At 36.2% G+C, this 18,695-nt stretch overlaps 1 protein-coding gene across 4 annotated transcripts in view; it reads right to left on the bottom strand.

Annotated features, from left to right (window-relative positions):
• The window catches only part of Rfx3 (regulatory factor X3), a 249,052-nt gene that overhangs the window by 178,033 nt on the left and 52,324 nt on the right, over positions 1 to 18,695 (bottom strand). The window lies entirely within an intron of this gene.

Genomic DNA, 18,695 nt, shown 5'->3' with positions numbered 1-18,695 from the left:
ATACTGATTCAAGGTGTCTTATGTAGAGTCTTAAGTTTTCATAGAAGAGACATTCAAAAGAACACTGTATCAACTATAATATCAAAATTTAACACAGGGTTTATTTTTTACACAAAATGTTATTTATTATACAAGGTTAAGCACATAAGAATTTAACAAAATAATGATGTCTACCAATTAACATTGAATAGTAGGGTCTAGAAATTTGAGCAGGAAATCTATTTCACACATGAACTTTATAACATTTCTAGATAACTATTATCTCCATTTTACAGATGAACATTAGATTGAGGAATGTTAGGAGACCATCATATAGAGAACTCTCAGTCGCTCTTTCTGGCTCACAATTTAATGCTATTTGAATGCTTCCTGGTCTGCTGAAGAAATGAAGGCCAACTGATGACTGTTTCCCTGAAATACGTCCTATAATCTCATCAAATTTATTACTTTAAAAAATCGTTATGATTCATGTTCAGTTCTTTTGCTGCCTGCTAACTCTTTACAGTACATGATAAACAGGGCTATACCAGCCCACACCAGACATTAAAAGAGAGGTGAAGATGATATATGTAGTATATAGAAGGGATAAACTAGTTAGCAAAATAATAACATAGCTATATCAATTCTGTAGGATTTAGTCTCGGAATGTCTCAACTGAAGCAACTATTTTTACCTAGACTACGTGACTGTACAATCTGTTAAAGCAGTTTATTTAATCAAAAGAAAAAGCAATACATAATTTGATATAACATTTTTCAAGTCTTTAAAATGGTTAGAAACCAGAAGATTTGTGAACTCCTCTGATTGCTTGTCATGAAGAAAGCAGAGAGAAACCTTTCCATGACCTCCTCCTACAAATAAAACTATTCACAGATCATACCATTTCAAGATACAACCTTGTTTAGTGCTTTCCTTGGACGGATAATGAAACATCACGAAATGAAGAAGGAAAAAATCCATCATTTGATATTTTAGGTTCCTTCCTCTTCATTCTTGGTGATTTAAAATTAAAATATTCTTACACCTAGCCAAAGTATGTATCAATAGTTTCCTTAGATCATCCCAAATATAGCTGGAGTAATCCACAATGCACTTTGGTTTGAGGGCTTCTATCATCATCTCATTCTCTTGCCCAGACCTGACAAGCAAAGAGTTTGGTTCTCTTTGGATACAGATGCTTTATAGTAAAATTTATAAAAATAGGTGTGATTACTTATAACACAGAAGAAGGTAAAAGAAAAATAATCTGTCCTCAGTCAGAAGAACCATTCTCTCAATGCACCAGAACTGTTTGGGAGTGATCTGCACCAAACAAAGCACCTTTTCCACCACAAGGAAGGCCCCCCTAAAGAGGCATTCTTCTAATGGAAGCACTATATGGGAATCCAATCTCTTATGCATGGAGGTAGACCAAGACAGTTCACACTCTAGCAATTTTACTTCAAAACGCTGTCTCGTTATAGCAATAACATTTTGATTTATGCTATAAGGGCTCCATTCTGAAGAAAAACCAAAACTCCGTTTAAGACACCAAGGGACAGAAAAAAAGCCTTTGGAGTAAGATACACATGGCATGAGCAGCAGGGGACATGGCTTCCAAAGGACAAAGGAAGGGACAGATTGAAAACATTTTAAATACATTCACTTTTTCTGAAACATGATAGTAAAGTGGCAATAACTAAATAATTCCAGAGCAGAGAAGTGCAAACTTAGGGAACTAATAAGGAGACAAAACTAAAATCTTGGGCTAAGAAACCCACTAACCAAAGAAAAGTGCCTCCCAAAAACTGATAAATTTTTCTCACATTTGCCTCAGAACACAGCACATACAATTTTTTTTAATACTTCCATTTCTACTTTGAACTTGACTACTGAGTTTCCTTCCATAAATAAGCAGGTTAACATAGAAGGTTAACTGATTTCTTCTTTAATGTATCACACTGAGATCTTTCAAGGGAACATTTCATCTTTTCAAGACCTGGCTCCTCTAAGCAGCTTCCACATGTCCTGCACAAGCAGATAATATTCCATAAACAGATGCCATGCATGAATTAAGAAGGCTTCTTGAGAGAACCAGAATCTAATTACATAAACACACTTCCCTACAGGTAGATATAAATTTCAAAAATCTCTGAAATCTTATCTTTAAAGGCTGGCAGTCCTTTTTTAATTATGCTAAAAGTCCCTTGTCTGCTTGATCTCTTGTGAACAATTTTAATCAGGCCAGCTTAATACACTCCGTCTCACAGACAACTTAACAGAGCTCTCAACTATGAGCTAATGCGAAGGCAAGGAACCACAAGGATTTTTATAAAAAGGAAAAAATGGCTAGCCTAGAGATTTGGCCAGCCATAAAGCAAGATTAAATCATGCTTTCCCCTCACCTAACCTACTTAAATTCAAGAACTACAGACATATAATTAATTTGCTCTTGAGATTTACTCTGCAAATGTAAACATGCTGTTTTTGTAATTATCTTAAAATTCAGTGAATTTAGTTATGCCTTTTTTTCCCTTTACAAATGGACTAGTGTTCTAACAAGCAGTTTGTCAGAGTCTAAAGCAGAATCCAAACCTCACTTCCAGGATCTGGACAAAGGATCCTGTGTCAAATGGGTGCTCAATAGCTAACCCAACTGAAGAGCCTGGCGGGCAAGCTTCTCCATCCACCAGCACCTCAGGAGACACAGGTGAGTTTATCTAAACCTACAGCCACTACAACAAACTTCTCCCTTAAACAACTAGACACAGAAACTCCTACCATTATTAATGGTTGCCCCTACCTGAAGAGTCTGCACCTGTGCTTACTTACTTGATTTTCTGTCAATTGCCACACTACCCTGAAACTAAACATGGTACCCCGGTTTCTTCAGATGAGCGTGACATCATGTTCTCCATTCCTGTCCCCCATTCCTTGATGTACCTCTGTAATAGTTAAGAGCCACTCCTCAAAGAGTTGACAAGAATTAAACGACATAAAACACCGGAAAGAAGGCACACCGTTGACACACCCCAGGCACACAAGGTGTAAGCTTTGTTGAAAACCACTGTTCTAGACATTAGACGCACTGGCTTCAAGATTTATGTACAATCACAAATGACATATTCAGGTCCCCATGTTTTCCCTGATAACATTGGCCAGTCTCGACACACCTCTACCTCTTTTCTTCTCTCAGCACCCGGATACTATGCACCATCCAGCTGTTCTGATTACAGGGCTCTCTGGGCATCTCCTCACAAATCCCATGCACTGATTCTTAAAAAATGATTTGTTTCTCTCATTCATGTTTATTCCTTGGGTCCTATAATTTTACTGCCTCCGTTTCTAAGCTTTACAGATTCAGTCAGTTTGATGAAATGGTGTACACCAAAGAGTAAGAGAGAAAATGTGCTCCCAAGGTATCTCAGAACTGTTCGGTTGTTTACTGGTATTACAAGGTTACAAATACAAACACATGGGTTTCTATCGAGCCTCTAAACAGTTATCTGCTCTGTGTAAAACCACCCAGGTTAATAAACTCTCCATTCTAACAATGGAAGGCAGAATCCATACAGTTAACATGTAGAACAATAAAAACTAGTTAGTGATACTGTCCAGGAATTTTAAAATGTTGGAAGCTTTTCTCTCTTCTTAATCATTTTCCCCTTTTCTCAGCAAAATATTCTCTAAGCTCTGTTGAATATAAAACGTAAAGTGATTACTAATATAAAACAAAACATTTCCCACATATATATTTTTCCAGAATCTATGCCTGTTAATTTTCCTAATAGAATATAGAGTCCATTCAATAGCAGAGTTAATCTCAATACTCTTCGAATTATCATGTTTTAAGTTTTTGCCTCAAATTTTCTGTTCAAGAACACATACACAAAAAAGATGTATATAACAAACTGACATTAAAAAATTAAAAGAAAGATGTAGTAAAATTTCTGAGACTTTTTTCATTTAAAAAATCTTACTACTATTTCATTTTATTAAGTAAAGCAAATTTTTCATTTCAGAAGAATTTAATTATTACAATGACCTAATTTAGTATTACTTACAACAATGGCTCAACATTTGGATTTAAAGAGCTGTAATTACATCTGGCACTGGGTTTTTGGCTTCCAATATTTGTTTTCAGTAAAAGGAACCAGTGCTCTTAGGGGAGAGAGCTGATTCTAGAAGTGGGTTAGGAAACAATCACATAAAATTTGAAACATTCTGTAGTATCAGAAAAAAAAAAGTCCTTAATAAAAATCACAATAATGAGGGTATATCAGTGAGAAACAGAAGACAAAAGAGATCGTAATGAGCAAACAGGAAAAATTTGAACATTAAAGAATTAATGAGTGACGACTTAATAATCTACAAAAGTGCACGTATATAGATAAATAGTTGAATAAACAAATAGAGGGGAAATAAATCCCTCATGTGGAAGTTTCTTAAGTAATTTACTTTTATATTCTACTGCAAGAGATGCTACATCTCTGCCTATTCCTTGAGCATGGGCTCTACAATGATACCCTTCTGGAGAACAATATGGGGGTATGGTAATATGCAGCTGTTCACCCAAATAATAGCTGAGGAAGGAACAGGGAATATGACATAAGAACAGCATACTAGCCACACGGTTTTCTGTAAAATAACAAGGGTAGAAGGCAGAAGGGAGGGGGAGGAGAAGAGAGTGTAGATTGGCTTTGGTTCTTTCACATTTCCTAGCACACCTGTAAAAGTTTAGTGAATTCAGATCACTTCAACTATGTAACTCTTCCTAATAGTCCAATTAAGGGCACACACACTGCATCAGGATGGAGAGGCAGCGTACTTAATATGAGTTTTTCTCTAACTGCAACCATACATACACCTTAAATAACCTATTTCCTCATTGATAGTGCTAGGAGGCCTTTGTTACCCTATGTAAAGAGGGCCTAGTCTTCCAATCATAGGAATTTCATCAAAGAATTTTCATTTAGATAAACAGACATGGTTTATCCCAGTCACATCTCTGAAAACAGAGGACACACGTGGCAAGTTCTGGAACAAGGCACTACTGATTAAAGCACAAGAGAGAGGGCTAAAAAACAAAAACTGAAACAGTCATTGGGCCCTTGCCACTGTGAAGACAGTATTTCACATAGGATGAAGAAAAACAAGAATAAAATATAATCAAACGCAACAAGAAAGTAACATATAACACGGCTATAACTGTTTATTTCTCCAACCTTACTTTTGCATTGACACACACGAGGATCAGGCATATTGTCTCATTTTTCTGGTTTTGATCTGTACCTCAGCAATCAGATGGGGAGTCTTAGTTTTCCCAGTCTCATCACGAGATAGTAACAGGCTACCCATCATCATCATCACTAACTTATCATTATTAAATAACCACATAGTGGCAATAATGAAGGGAAAAATCTATTAAAACATGTTGACTTAAAAACATGTTAAGAGATCAAGTGCAATCTCATTTTTGACGTCTAGTATCCTGGTATGAAAGCAAAGCTTTACCAGCTTTTTCACAGGAGCTGTGACAAAAAATATGAAGTAAATTGATGTGGGAGTCCCCTCTGTGTACTGTGATTACCATTAATGAAGAAAGAAACTGCTTTGGACCAATAGCAGGACAGAATTTGGATGGGCAGGGAAAACTAAGCTGAATGCTGGAGAAAGAAGGGCGGAGTCAGAGAAAAGCAATGTAGCCACCAGAGACAGATGCTGGGAACTTTAGCCAGTAAGCCACTGTCACGTGGCCATATACAGATTATTAGAAATGGGTTAAACTCAGATGTAAGAATTAGCCAATAAGAAGCTAGAGCTAATGGGCCAAGCAGTAATTTAATTAATACAGTTTCTGTGTGATTATTTCAGAGCTAAGTGGCCGGGAACCAACAAGCGGCCTCCTCCCAACAGAAAGTTGACGACTATAAAATTGAATCTTAGTACAGTAACTTTACACATCAAAATTCCAATTTTTTATAATGAAACCCAAATCAAATTAAACAAGGATTCAATTATTTCACTAGAGACAAAAACTGTTATGCCTCAGTGAAACTAGGTAAAACTAACCTATTTGCTGTCAGTGTCACATAAAAATATACTTGTATTCTCCTGCCTCAAAGCAATGTGCTAGACTTTGTTGACTCCCCATGGGAAACCTTACCCTCTCTGAGGAGTGGATGGGAAGGGGGATGGGAGGAAAAGTAGAGGGATTGGGAGGAGGGGAGGAAGTGGGAACTGGGGTGGTATTTGAAATGAGAAAAGAGTTTTCTTTAAAAAACAATTAATTAGTTAATTAATTAGAAGAAAATTCTCATGTTCAATCATTATCTTGATATTGTAAAGTTTCTCTAAATCTGATGTAGTCATCAGATAAACATGTTAGGACATTTTTTAAAACCCCAAAATAGAACTTTCAATGCTCAATTTCAGTTTCCTCAGCAATTAAACTTGAAACTAACAAACTAAAGTCATGATAAACTGTTTTATGCATCATTTAGTCACTTCACTCTTGTATACCTTATGCTGAGGCAGGATTTCACAGAATCTCTTTACCTCCCTACCCAAAAATAGGTTCAGGAAGAATATTAGGGATGTGGTAAAATTCTCATGCAATACTTTGCATTAACAATTAGCTTCACTAATTAGGATATACTAATTACAAGCCACATGTACCAGAAAAAAAAAAAAAAACTCCAAAGCCCAGCTAACTGCTCACCATTCCCAAAACATGTGTTTGTTTCTACAGTGAAAAATGAAGGAGGTTTGTGATCATTCACTTTTGTAATAGTCTATGTTTAATATATACACAACAGAGAGCTATGCACATCTTTCAAAATCCCAGAGTCTGACTTTAATACTCTCACGGATGAGTTTTCCATAAGACAACAGGTTATAAGATGACAAGTTATCAAGATTTAACAAATACAACACTTTTAGTTAGAACATCCAGCTGAGATTTACATTTTCTTTCTTATTTCTTCCTCTTTATTTATTTAAAATACGCATTATAGTAGTAGCCCCATGGCTGCCATCAGGAGAGTAATTGGTTCTCTGGCTTTTTAAGTCATTCCATATAGTAGAGCAAAGCAAGTGCAGCTCATGCCGTGAGATACTTCACAAAATGTAGCCATGCAAAGTACCAACAATGCATTTAATGATTTAGTTACAGGGGCTGATTCAGATTATATCATTATGTAGGTGGTCTCCCCTTCAAAGAGAACATTAGCAAATTTACACAGGAGAGAAAATTCAAGTTCATGGCTGTTATAAGAAGGAAAATGAAGAAAGAATCTATTTAAGCACCTTATGAAATCCCATTTTGTGTAATTTAAAATTTTCACATAGTTTTAGCTGTTTGTTATTTTAATATATGATATTCAATATTTATCAAAGCAAGAATGTACCATACGATTTATGGGGTATAAAGCTTCTCCTGAAGGAAGAATCAAGAATCTCAATAAGACATAAACAAAAATGTAACTAACAGATGCTTACAAAGCTCTTGGGAAAGCTTAAATTCTAGTATTTAAGTGTGTTAAAAGAAATAAATTATTTTTGTCTCATCAGTATACTTTTTATTATCTCATATTTCTATACATATAATCCAAATTTAAAACTCTACATAAGAACATTAACAAATATTAGCTCAATCAATAAATAGTATTCATCATCCTTACTCAAAATTTCACAAAATGTGTTTTCAGTGTGAATATAATGGTCTTAATATCAACATGTAAAAGGCATCCCAAGAGATCAAGGCAAACTGGTAACGAAACAGTGGAATACATCAACAAGTCTTCTCAATAATATCACTTAAAACTAGTTTTAAATATAAAGGTTTTGTTAATAATGAGGTAAATTTTGGTTGTTGTCTGTTTCTTCTGGAGTATATATCATCCTGAACTTGAACTTGCTATGCAGCTGAGGGTGACGTGAACTTGTGATCCTCCTGCCTCTGCCTTCCCATGGCTGCAGTTACAGGTGTACACCTCTACACTCAGTTCGTCTGATGGCAGGAATCAAATCTAGGCCTTATGCATTGTAGGCAAGCACTCAACCAACTCTGGCAAATCCTAACCAACAAATATTTCTGTTTGTTTGTTTTAATTTTTGTTATGTAAAAATGTGAAGAGAATTGAGGAGTTGTTTGTTTGCTTTTGTTTTTTGAGACAGGTTCTCTCTAGATAGCTCTGGTTGTCCTGGAACTTACTCACTATGTAGACCAGACTGACCTGTTCACAGACATCCACCACCTACCTCTGTATTCCAAGTGCTGAGCTAAAAGGAGTGAGCTATAAGGCCTGGCAAGGGGGAATATTTTAAATTTGTTATACCATACTATGAACAATCAACTCCTTCCCAAACTACAAACTTACCATGGGAGCACATCCTATGCTTCCTGCCTAGTCTGGTGAGTCCTGTGGACACTACCCTGCCTGCACCTTTCCCAGTGTCCAGGCTTGACTGGGGCCACACATCCTGTGTGTGCACTAAGCCAGTCTGAAAAGTCTCCCTAAACTTAGCCCATCTGCGCAGTATATACCCACCAGTGCTTCAATGTGTTCCCTGACTCTAATCTGCCTACATCTTCCCAAACGACAAAATTAAGCCCAGACTGCACATCTTGCACACTGAACTAGTCTAGTGAGTCGTGTGGCTTCTACTCCGCCTGTCCTTTTCCCAATATATATGCTTGGCACCTGTCATCAGCCCAGCCTGCAGAGTCCATGAAATTCACCTGCCCATGTTATCTCAGACTCTCAGGCTTAGCTTTAATCACATATCCTATCTATAAGAATATGAAAAAAATTAAACTATATGAAAGAACATGTAGGTGTTAGTAACAACTATGAGAATATCAAATTAACAAATTATAAGCATATAAGAAAGAGAAGAATCACAAATCAATGGCATAAATATGGCTTTCAACAGGATCATAGAAGAAAACTCTCTCAAATTAAGTAAAGATAAACCCATACCATATCAGAAGCACTCCAAAGAGATAAGACTAGAAAAGACTCTCTCCACATTCTAAAGTTAAAACGCTAACTACACAGAACAAAGAGAGAACTGAAGGCTATAAGAACAACAACAACAAAAAAAAAAAAACAAGTTGAAAACCAATCAGAATAACAGCTAATTTCTCTTTTTATTTATTTATTTATTTATTTGAATTTTCGAGACAGGGTTTCTCCATAGCTTTTTGGTTCCTGTCCTGGAACTAGCTCTTGTAGACCAGGCTGGCCTCGAACTCACAGAGATCCACCTGCCTCTGCCTCCCAAGTGCTGGGATTAAAGGTGTGCGCCACCACCGCCCAGCAACAGCTAATTTCTCAATGGAAATTTTTAAAGTCAGAAAACCCTGAAGCAAAGAACTTTGATCTCTAATATAATACATTTCCTAAATGTATGAACAAAACTACACCAAACAAAAATGTTTAGTTGATAGGAAAAAATAAAAATAATCTTAGCAGAAGGAAATGAAAGAGAAACTGAAAACTAAGAGCTGATTCTGTGAGCAGACAGACAAGACTGATAGACCCATGAACAGGTTGATCAACAGAAGAAGAGGACACAAATTAGCAGAATCAGTGATGAACAGAAAACATAACAACAGACAGTAAAAGAGTCACAATATTACAAAGGAATCTTTATAAGCTTGCTTCTCACTAGATTAAAAATCTGAAAGAACTGGACAAGTTTTTAGATCAATGTAAACCAAAAGAGATCAACAACGTAAGCACACAGACCCAAACCAAATACGGAGATTAAAACAGTAATAAAAATCCTTCTGACTATAAGCAGACCAGGCCTAGATAGACAAAAAAATTCTGTGAGATTTTAAAAAAATATTTACAAGCATATTTTTTAAATTATTTAAAATAGAAACAGAAACTACACTTTCAACCTTCTTCTATAAAGCCAGTATTACTATAAGACATAAAACAAGCAAATACACAACAAAAAAGAAAATTACAGGCCAATATTACTAATAAATATGGATGCAAAAATCCTCATTAAAATACTTCTATGTCAAATACAAGCATATATCGAGAAGATCACCCACCATGATCATGGTGACTTTATCCCAGAGATACGATGATGGTTCAACATATGTAAGTCAATATACATAATAAACAAGGTAAATGGACTTAAAGAGATTTAAAAAAAGAAAGAAAGAAAAAACATTATCAACACAGCAGCTACAGAAAAAGCCTGACAAGATCCAACATGCCTTCATGATAAAATCCCTAGAGAGAGTAGGACTGGAGGGAATATACCTCAATATAATAAAGGCTATATATGACAAGTCCACAGTGAACATCATCTTAGATGGAAAAAGAAAAGAGAAAACATTGAAGCAATCCTATTAAATTCAGGACAAAACAGGGCTGTCCACTATCTCCACTCACTTTCAACACAGTGCTTGAAGCACTAGCTAGAATAAGGACAAGAGAATGAAATTAAAGTGATACAAATACAAAAAATATAAAATTATCTCTATTTGTAGATATGTTATATATGTAAGAGATACCCAAAATTTCACCAGAAATGTCTAGAAATGATCAATATTTCAGCAAAGTAGCACTATTTATAACTCAGAAAAATCAGTAGTTTCTATCTATTAATAACTGCACTGAGAAGAGCATCATGGATACACTCACATTCATAACAGCCTCCAAGAAAGTAACAGAATCAATGAAGTGAAAGATTTCTACCATGAGAATTTTAACTCTGAAACTGAGGATTACACTACAAGACAGAAACATCTCCTATTCCATGGATTGAGAGAGTTAATATTGTGAAAATGACCATTCTATCAAAAGCCATTACAGATTCAATGCAATCTCATTGCAAATCTACATGACATTCTTCAGAGATAGAAAAGATATAAAATTTCATGGCAAATAACAATATAGACAGCCAAAGAAATCCTGCACCAAAAGAACAATGATGCATGGATCATTAGTCTAGATTTCAAGTTGTATTACAGAGTTATAGCAATAAAAGCAGTATGATGCTGGCAGAAAAGCTGACATGTAGTACAATGAAATAGAGAAAACAAAATATGAATACACACAACTGCATCCACAGTTCCATCAATGTATACCATTCAGTATATCAAACACAACAGGGGTAAACATTTGTGGAAATACATTCAGTAAATTTATACTAAAGGCTTCCAAAAAGTGAGAGATACTACAGAATATCTAAGTAAATCAGTAAATACAACATTTTCCTGGATCATTACATTCAGTCTTGTGAAAAAATGAAACATATCTATAGTAAATAAAATAATAATAGACATATTTTTTATATGAAACTAACCTTAGTGCCATAGACCTTATGAAGGTGAGAAAGAGGATTATCACTGAAGACCTGCTTAGAATACAAAATGAGTTCAAGGCCAGTCTGGGCAACTTAGGGACTCTCTCTAAAAATAAAGCATAAAACCATGGCTATGGGTATGATTCAGTTGTAGAGTATTGTGGGGCGTATGTGAGACACCAGGGTGAATTCCTATCACCATGGTGTAGGAGCTCCTTCTGTTTATGTATTGTTTTCATCGGTTAATCAATAAAGAAACTGCTTGGCCTGATAGGGCAGAACTTAGGTAGGCAGAGAAGACAGAACTGGGAGGAAGAAAGCAGAGTCTGAGAGCAGCCATGGAACTGCCAGGTCAGACATGCTGAATCTTTCCAAGTAAGCCACAACCTTGTGGTGATATACAGATTAGCAGAAATAGGTTAAATCAAGATGTGAGAGTTAGCCAATAAGAGGCTAGAGATCATGGGCCAAGCAGTAATTTAATTAATACAATTTCTGTGTGGTTATTTTGGGTGTAAACTAGTAGGGGGCCAGGAACAAAAGCAGGCCCTCTCTCCTTGCCACAACCATAAGAAACTTAACTAAAAATGTATATGTAAAACTGAAAAATGTTAAGGTAAGTAAAACAATTTTGAAATGCAAGATAAGATAAAACAGAGACATTTATACACCACCTAATGTTAAGTATATAAAACTCACAGAAATTAAGGGGAAACGGTATTGACACAGAGACGGTAATAAAAATGGAGAGAAATAAAGCCACATGTATTTACAGCCAATTAATTTTCAATGACGATATCAATGTAATTAAATGGTGAAATTATAAACTTTTCAACAAATGTTCCTGTACCTGTATACCCACCCATATCATAATGTCATAAACAATGATTTGTTACCTAACATTGTATATAATAATCAACTCAAACAATATCTACTTGAAGAACAATATTATAAACTCCTAGAAAAAAATGATACAATATAAATGACATTGGATAAGACACAAAAATTTTAATGTAAAAACCCAAAGGGGGCCGGGTGGTGGTGGCGCACGCCTTTAATCCCAGCACTCGGGAGGCAGAGGCAGGCGGATCTCTGGGAGTTCGAGGCCAGCCTGGTCTACAAGAGCTAGTTCCAGGACAGGCACCAAAGCTACAGAGAAATCCTGTCTCGAAAAACAAACAAACAAACAAAAAAAACCCAAAGGGGATAAAAAAAAGAATTTCACCTAAATTAAACACTCTTAGCCTTTTAAAAATACAAGTTACAAAAATAAAGACATGCCCATAGATTTGGATGGGAGGCTGGGAGATGCTTTCAAAATATGACTCTATAAAAGAACATGTACCCAAAATACATAGAAACATGCACACAGACAATAAAGAAACAAAATCCTATTAAAATATCAGTTATTTCAGAGAAATACAAATTAACACTGTAGTAAATTACCATTGTGCTTCATTGGAAAGAATTTACATTAATTACAACCTACATATTACCCATGACAATGCAAAATAATACAGGTACTGTGGGAAACATTTTGAAAGTTACTTGTTATGATAAGAACTTATTATGATAGGTTCTCTTACCATAATACTTAGATATTTCATTTTATGAATTGATCTGCGTGAGATTAAAAAATATGGCCCTATAAATACTTATACTGAATTTTGTGTAACAACTTTATTCATAACATTATAAACAGGAAACAATCTAATTCCCATCACCTACTACAAAGAATAAACAAATTGTAGTATTGCCATACAGTGAACTACTACCCAGTAATAAGAAGGAACAAACTACTGACTTGTGTACGGGAAAGAGTCAGAGAAGACAAGTATAAAAACTACATACTGTATACTTCTATACTTTGGGTCAGTGGGAAGAGGCTCATGTCAAGCATGTGTGAGGCCCTTAGTTGGATTCCTGGCACCATAAAAGAAAAGCAGAATAACCCTATATGAAATTTCTAAAATCGGCACAACACTAACTAGGGGTAGGGAAATGGGACACAGGATCAATCTTTTGGCAAGCAATGGAAATGACATCTCTTCCCACCTCTCCTCTTCTCCCTGCCCCCCACGAAAACTCACTATTCTGCCCAAATAGTCAATCCTGGGACTGCAGACACATATAACCATGTTCAGATATGAACATTATGTTGACTAGGACAATGATGAATATGTCGATTGGGACAATGTGATATAATTTACACACTTGTCAAGATTCATTGTATGTATAACATTAGTAACCTGCACGATAATTATAATAAAAAAATCAACAAGCAAAATAAAGATGCCATGTTGTAGTGAATTACATTTCTAAATCCTAGCACTTAGGAGGCTGAGACAGGAGAATTATGAGTTTAAAGTCAGTCTGAGGTACACATGAGGGTTTGTCTCAATTAACTAGTTACAAGCAATCAAATATACAGTGAAGACAAACACACTGGTGAGAATGCCTGATAACTCACCTACTGCAATTTGAGTAAGAAAAAACACAGTGGAAAACTAATGCAAACCTGTCCAGTGGCACAGTCTCTCTTACCTCTACCGTCTGTAATACCTTCTTACACGATGTTTGTGTTTCTTTACGATGAGCCATGTATTAAAGCACATAAGAGTCTGGCTACCAATCAAGGTATTTTAAAGGGATGCTTCAATAAAATAATCACTGCAATGAAAATAACCCCTGGGCCATTCTTTTCCAAAGACTTTCCCCAAAGGCCTTAAAATTTGAATTTCAGCTCTATAAGTCAGAACATTGGTGTTTCTTTCTTTTTTTTTTTTTTTTTTTTTTTTTTTTTTTTTTTTTTTTGGTTTTTCGAGGCAGGGTTTCTCTGTGGCTTTCGAGCCTGTCCTGGTTCTTGCTCTGTAGACCAGGCTGGTCTCGAACTCACAGAGATCCGCCTGCCTCTGCCTCCCGAGTGCTGGGATTAAAGGCATGCGCCACCATCGCCCGGCTTAGAACATTGGTGTTTCATCAGCAGGTCAATACCCTTATTCTCTGAGTTCTTATTCAAATTCCATGTTGCAGCAAATGCAATAAACTCAATAAATACATCCTTAAGTAGTAACTACAAAAGCAAAAGTATTATCCTATTCTGCAGAAGTTTGCAAAGAGAAGATATGCACAGGACCTTTTCATCGATAATAAAAGACTTCATATGCAGTAAAATTGAGGGGCAAGACATTGCTATCATGCATGGTGGGTGGAGAAGAGCAAAATAAAATTAGGAGGAGAAAAGGCTTGATGACTTTTGAACAACACAGTTTGAGAAAGATAAACACCACTTTAGTTTCTACCACTGTGATAAACATCATGACCAAATGCGATGTGGGGAAGAACTGGACTAGTCGGCTTACACTTGTACATCCCAGTCCAACACTGAGGGAAGAGATGATAGAACTGAAGCAGAGACCAGGCAGGAACGCTGCTTACTGGCTCACTCTTGCTTATTGCTCAGCCTGCTTTCTTCTACAACCCAAGACCACCTGCCCAGGGTGGCACTGATCTCAGTGAGTTGGGTTCTCCCACAGCAAGTATCAATCAAGAAATTGCAATCCCATCCCCACCCCAGGGCAATTTTGAATAGAAAATTTTCGTTGTTTGTTTCAATGGTTAAAATTTACCTGCCTACAGGGCAATATGATAAGGCTCATTTTCTCAGTGGAGGTTCCTCCTTCTCAGTTGATCCTCACCGCGTCTCGAAAAATCCAAACAAACAAACAAAAAACCCTAACCAGCACAAGCACAAACTGAGCAGAGCAGAGCAGAGAGAAAAGGATCCCACAGAAGAGAACAAGGGATGAACAGTTTTCCTTGGGAAGAGGAAGATGGCTTACTTCAGTTGGAAGACTGGAAGACCATGGAAAATAATAAAAGGTTTTAAATATAAGATACATGTAGTAGCTTTTATTATATGCCAAGAGCAGTAAGACATGGTGCTGTTTAAAAAGATTGTAAATTGAAAGCTTCGGCACTTCAGTCTGTAGCTGAGAAACTCAGAGAGTACTGCAAAACTAATAGCAATTCTGCACACCAACAAATAATTTTTACAACAAATACTCTATAAAGAGGGGAATGGGAGCAGTAAAAGTGTGACTATGATGGCTATAGGAGCAGAACGAGGAACAAACTCTACATGTTTCTACTCTTAGCCCCGTATTCCCCGCCTCCATTGGCACACCACTCAACTTTCTTTTTTTTCTTTTTCTAAAGCAAACAAAAATTAAGTTATTAGGATTTTTTCTCAATGTAAGATGTAATAAAAGCAATGTTTTATGAAATACAGATAGTCAAGTTATAGAGTCTGAATTAGAAGTCAGCAAACATGAAGAATAGAAAACTAGAATTCCACTATAATATTCAAGAAATATTCAAAGAAAGAAATAAGAGGTTTTATATAAAAAGAATTTATCAGGTATCTTTTATGAAAATGTAAAGTCATTCAGAATTAAGTAGAGATTAACAAGGTAACTAACAAAATTGAAATAACAAAAGACAGACCCAATTTTGGGGGGAAGTTATTTATTATAATCAAATTATTCTATAAATGAAAAGTTCTTAGGTTAAATAGCACAGTAGTCTCTAATTAAAAAAAATTAAAGCAACCTAAAATTTGCTGCCATCCTTAGATTTTTATTTAGTTTCCTGCAACTATCTAGACTGAAACTCTAAAACCTACTTCCCCTCTCAGAGTTAGCCACACTCATAAAACACAGAAAGAATTTATTCCCACTTCCTAAAAACACCTGAAGTAATTGGTTCATATAAATCAAACATATAAAGTGTTTGTTTAATCAACTCTATCACTGATCAAAGCTTTGCTTCAGGAGATCAGGGTTATCTGTCAATCACAAGTCAATAGCTAGTCTCTGGATTGAACCAAATGGAGAAAGTATTATAATCTTTATGAATATCAATCTGCCTTACCTATTAAAATATTTCAAAAGCAGAGCTATAATCACAACTCCTTCCCAAAGTTCTAAAAATACCCACCCATTATTGATGTTATTTTTGAAAAAAATTAGAAGAGCGGCCTTTTTAATAACTATAAATGAAGTTATCGAACAGATGAAGCAGTCTTCCAAAGACAACCATAATTAATGAGAGCTAAGAAAAACAGCATTGGCAGGGCGGTGGTAGTGCACCCTTTTAATCCCAGCACTTGGGAAACAGAGGTAGTGGACCTGTGTGAGTTCAAGGCCAGCCTGGTCAACTAAGCAAGTTCCAGAGAAACCCTGTCTCTAAAAACCAAAACAAACAAACACAAAACAACAATAAAACAATCAAACAAAAAACTGATAAGGAACACAATCCTGACAATAGGAATGGAAAGAAGAGAGGTCAATGCTGTATTTCAGACTGGTCAATAGAGGCTGCCAGCACACAGGACCGTCAGTTTCCCTCCTTCCACAGCCACAGAGAGCACTGCCCTGATAATCTATGAAGACCAACACCCTGGTCTCTTACTCAACACCAATCCTTCTCCTTACATCTCCTAGGTCTGTGTCACAGCAACCAAAAAAATGTAGACAGTTTTGAAGATTTTCAAACATGATTACTTAGCTACCAAAGAAACCACCAACCACATGTGTGATCTGCACAGAAATTCTATTTAAGACATCAGAAAATGGGTATTTTCATTGGAGAATAGTTCAATTTATGTCCCTCAAGTCCTTCACTGAATAAATAGGAACTCAATTGGAGATGAAGAAAACTTCCAGTTGCTGAAAATAAAATCCTAACTTGCTGTAGAATTTGGATCAATCTTAAGCTACAACTCTAATATATCTGAAATTCTTCCTGTGCATCAGTCAGGTGACAGTGTCCATCTGAGCCCTCTACCTAGAACCAAGGGAAGAGTGACACCCAAACACACCAGGTGACAAGTCGCTTTCTAAAATTCACTCCATGAATCTGCACCATGGTTTTATGAATTATAAGTCCGGCCCTCTGCTCTTCACAGCACAGCACTGCGGTTTCTTAGAGGGAAAGCTTGCCATCAATCCCTGCACCCTTTTGCTACACAGATATGCGCTGCAGCTTTCACCCCCATTGTGTGCAATGTAGGCAGCTTAGCACCGAATCAACTTAAGGAACTGCAGAAATACACACATTATTGTTATGATGACAGAGAAGGCAATGAACTACTTGCAGCTCCATTTGGTTTCCTTGTTAAAGAGAAAAAGCTAATTATCTGCAGCTGTCAGCCATGAAAATCTAGCCCTATTTAAGTCAATATTAGCATTGGACAACTGAAAACATTCCTCATATTTTTGTCTGATTATTTTCTTCTTGGAAAAAAAATCCACATAATTTCATTATAAAACACTAAACATTCTGAAGGACAAAGTAAAACACAGTAGAAAATCAGAACCACACACTTATAACTACACACTTGTATTATAACTAATTCAGAAAAACTGCCTGCCATTTTTTGTGATATTCATTCTGTAATTAGTAAAGGCAAAATTTAGACACATGCAAGGCACCTTCATATAAATTTATATAAAAAGCCTCCAAGTGAAAGCTCAGACTACTGACCATCAAAGGAGAAATTCTGTTCCTTTATTGAACAAAAAGAGAAAGAAAGGAAAACAGACTCCAAAGTTGAACTGCTGCAGAAAATCCCCAACTTATGGACTCCCATGCTTTTTACTAGTCTACCGCCAATCTTCCACTTCTAGTCTGGCCCCATTGGAATCCAAGGAAACAACTCAGTACTTTTGACATTGTTTCAAACATAAAGAGCAAATTAGATTTCCAGAATATCAGATGAATAAATGATTTTCTTCAATAAGTTAAAGAGAGAGTCAATATAAAAACTATAGGACTGGGACCAGAAAGATGGCTCTGTAGGCGAAGATGCAACTGCTCAAGAGTGCTACCAATGGAACCCACATAAAAGCTGAGTGTGGCTGCCTATATCTGTAATCCTAACACAGCAAGGGGAGGCAGAGACACGACAGTCACCACGAAGCTCGCTGGAGCATGCAGCAGAGCAGCAGAGGCATCAGGAGAGGCTCACCTCAGAAGGAAGGTGAGAGCCAACTCGAAGTCTCTCTTCTGAGAGCCACATATATCTTCTCTCTCTCTCTCTCTCTCTCATACACACATACACAAAATATTTAAAAAGTTCACGGACTCTCTCTAACATTGTATTCTACAATGTATATAATAAAGTGATTGCTCATAATTATGATTATAAACATTCTTTGATTCTGATTTTGCTCAGAGTGTTCGGTGATTAAACACTATTTTTGAGCAAGAACTCTTCTGATAGGAGCACACTTAATTGTATTTTTCCACATAAAAGTCCCTTTACTTTCTAGTTAATATTAATACACATGAAACTTAATTACAAGGGGATTAACAAAGGT

This window comes from Microtus oregoni, unplaced genomic scaffold (assembly GCF_018167655.1).
Source record: "Microtus oregoni isolate MIOR12 unplaced genomic scaffold, Mior012 000012F_ref0000307, whole genome shotgun sequence".
Taxonomy (NCBI): domain Eukaryota; kingdom Metazoa; phylum Chordata; class Mammalia; order Rodentia; family Cricetidae; genus Microtus; species Microtus oregoni.
Note: the sequence above shows the minus strand (reverse complement) of the source record. Positions and strands in the feature narration are given on the sequence as shown.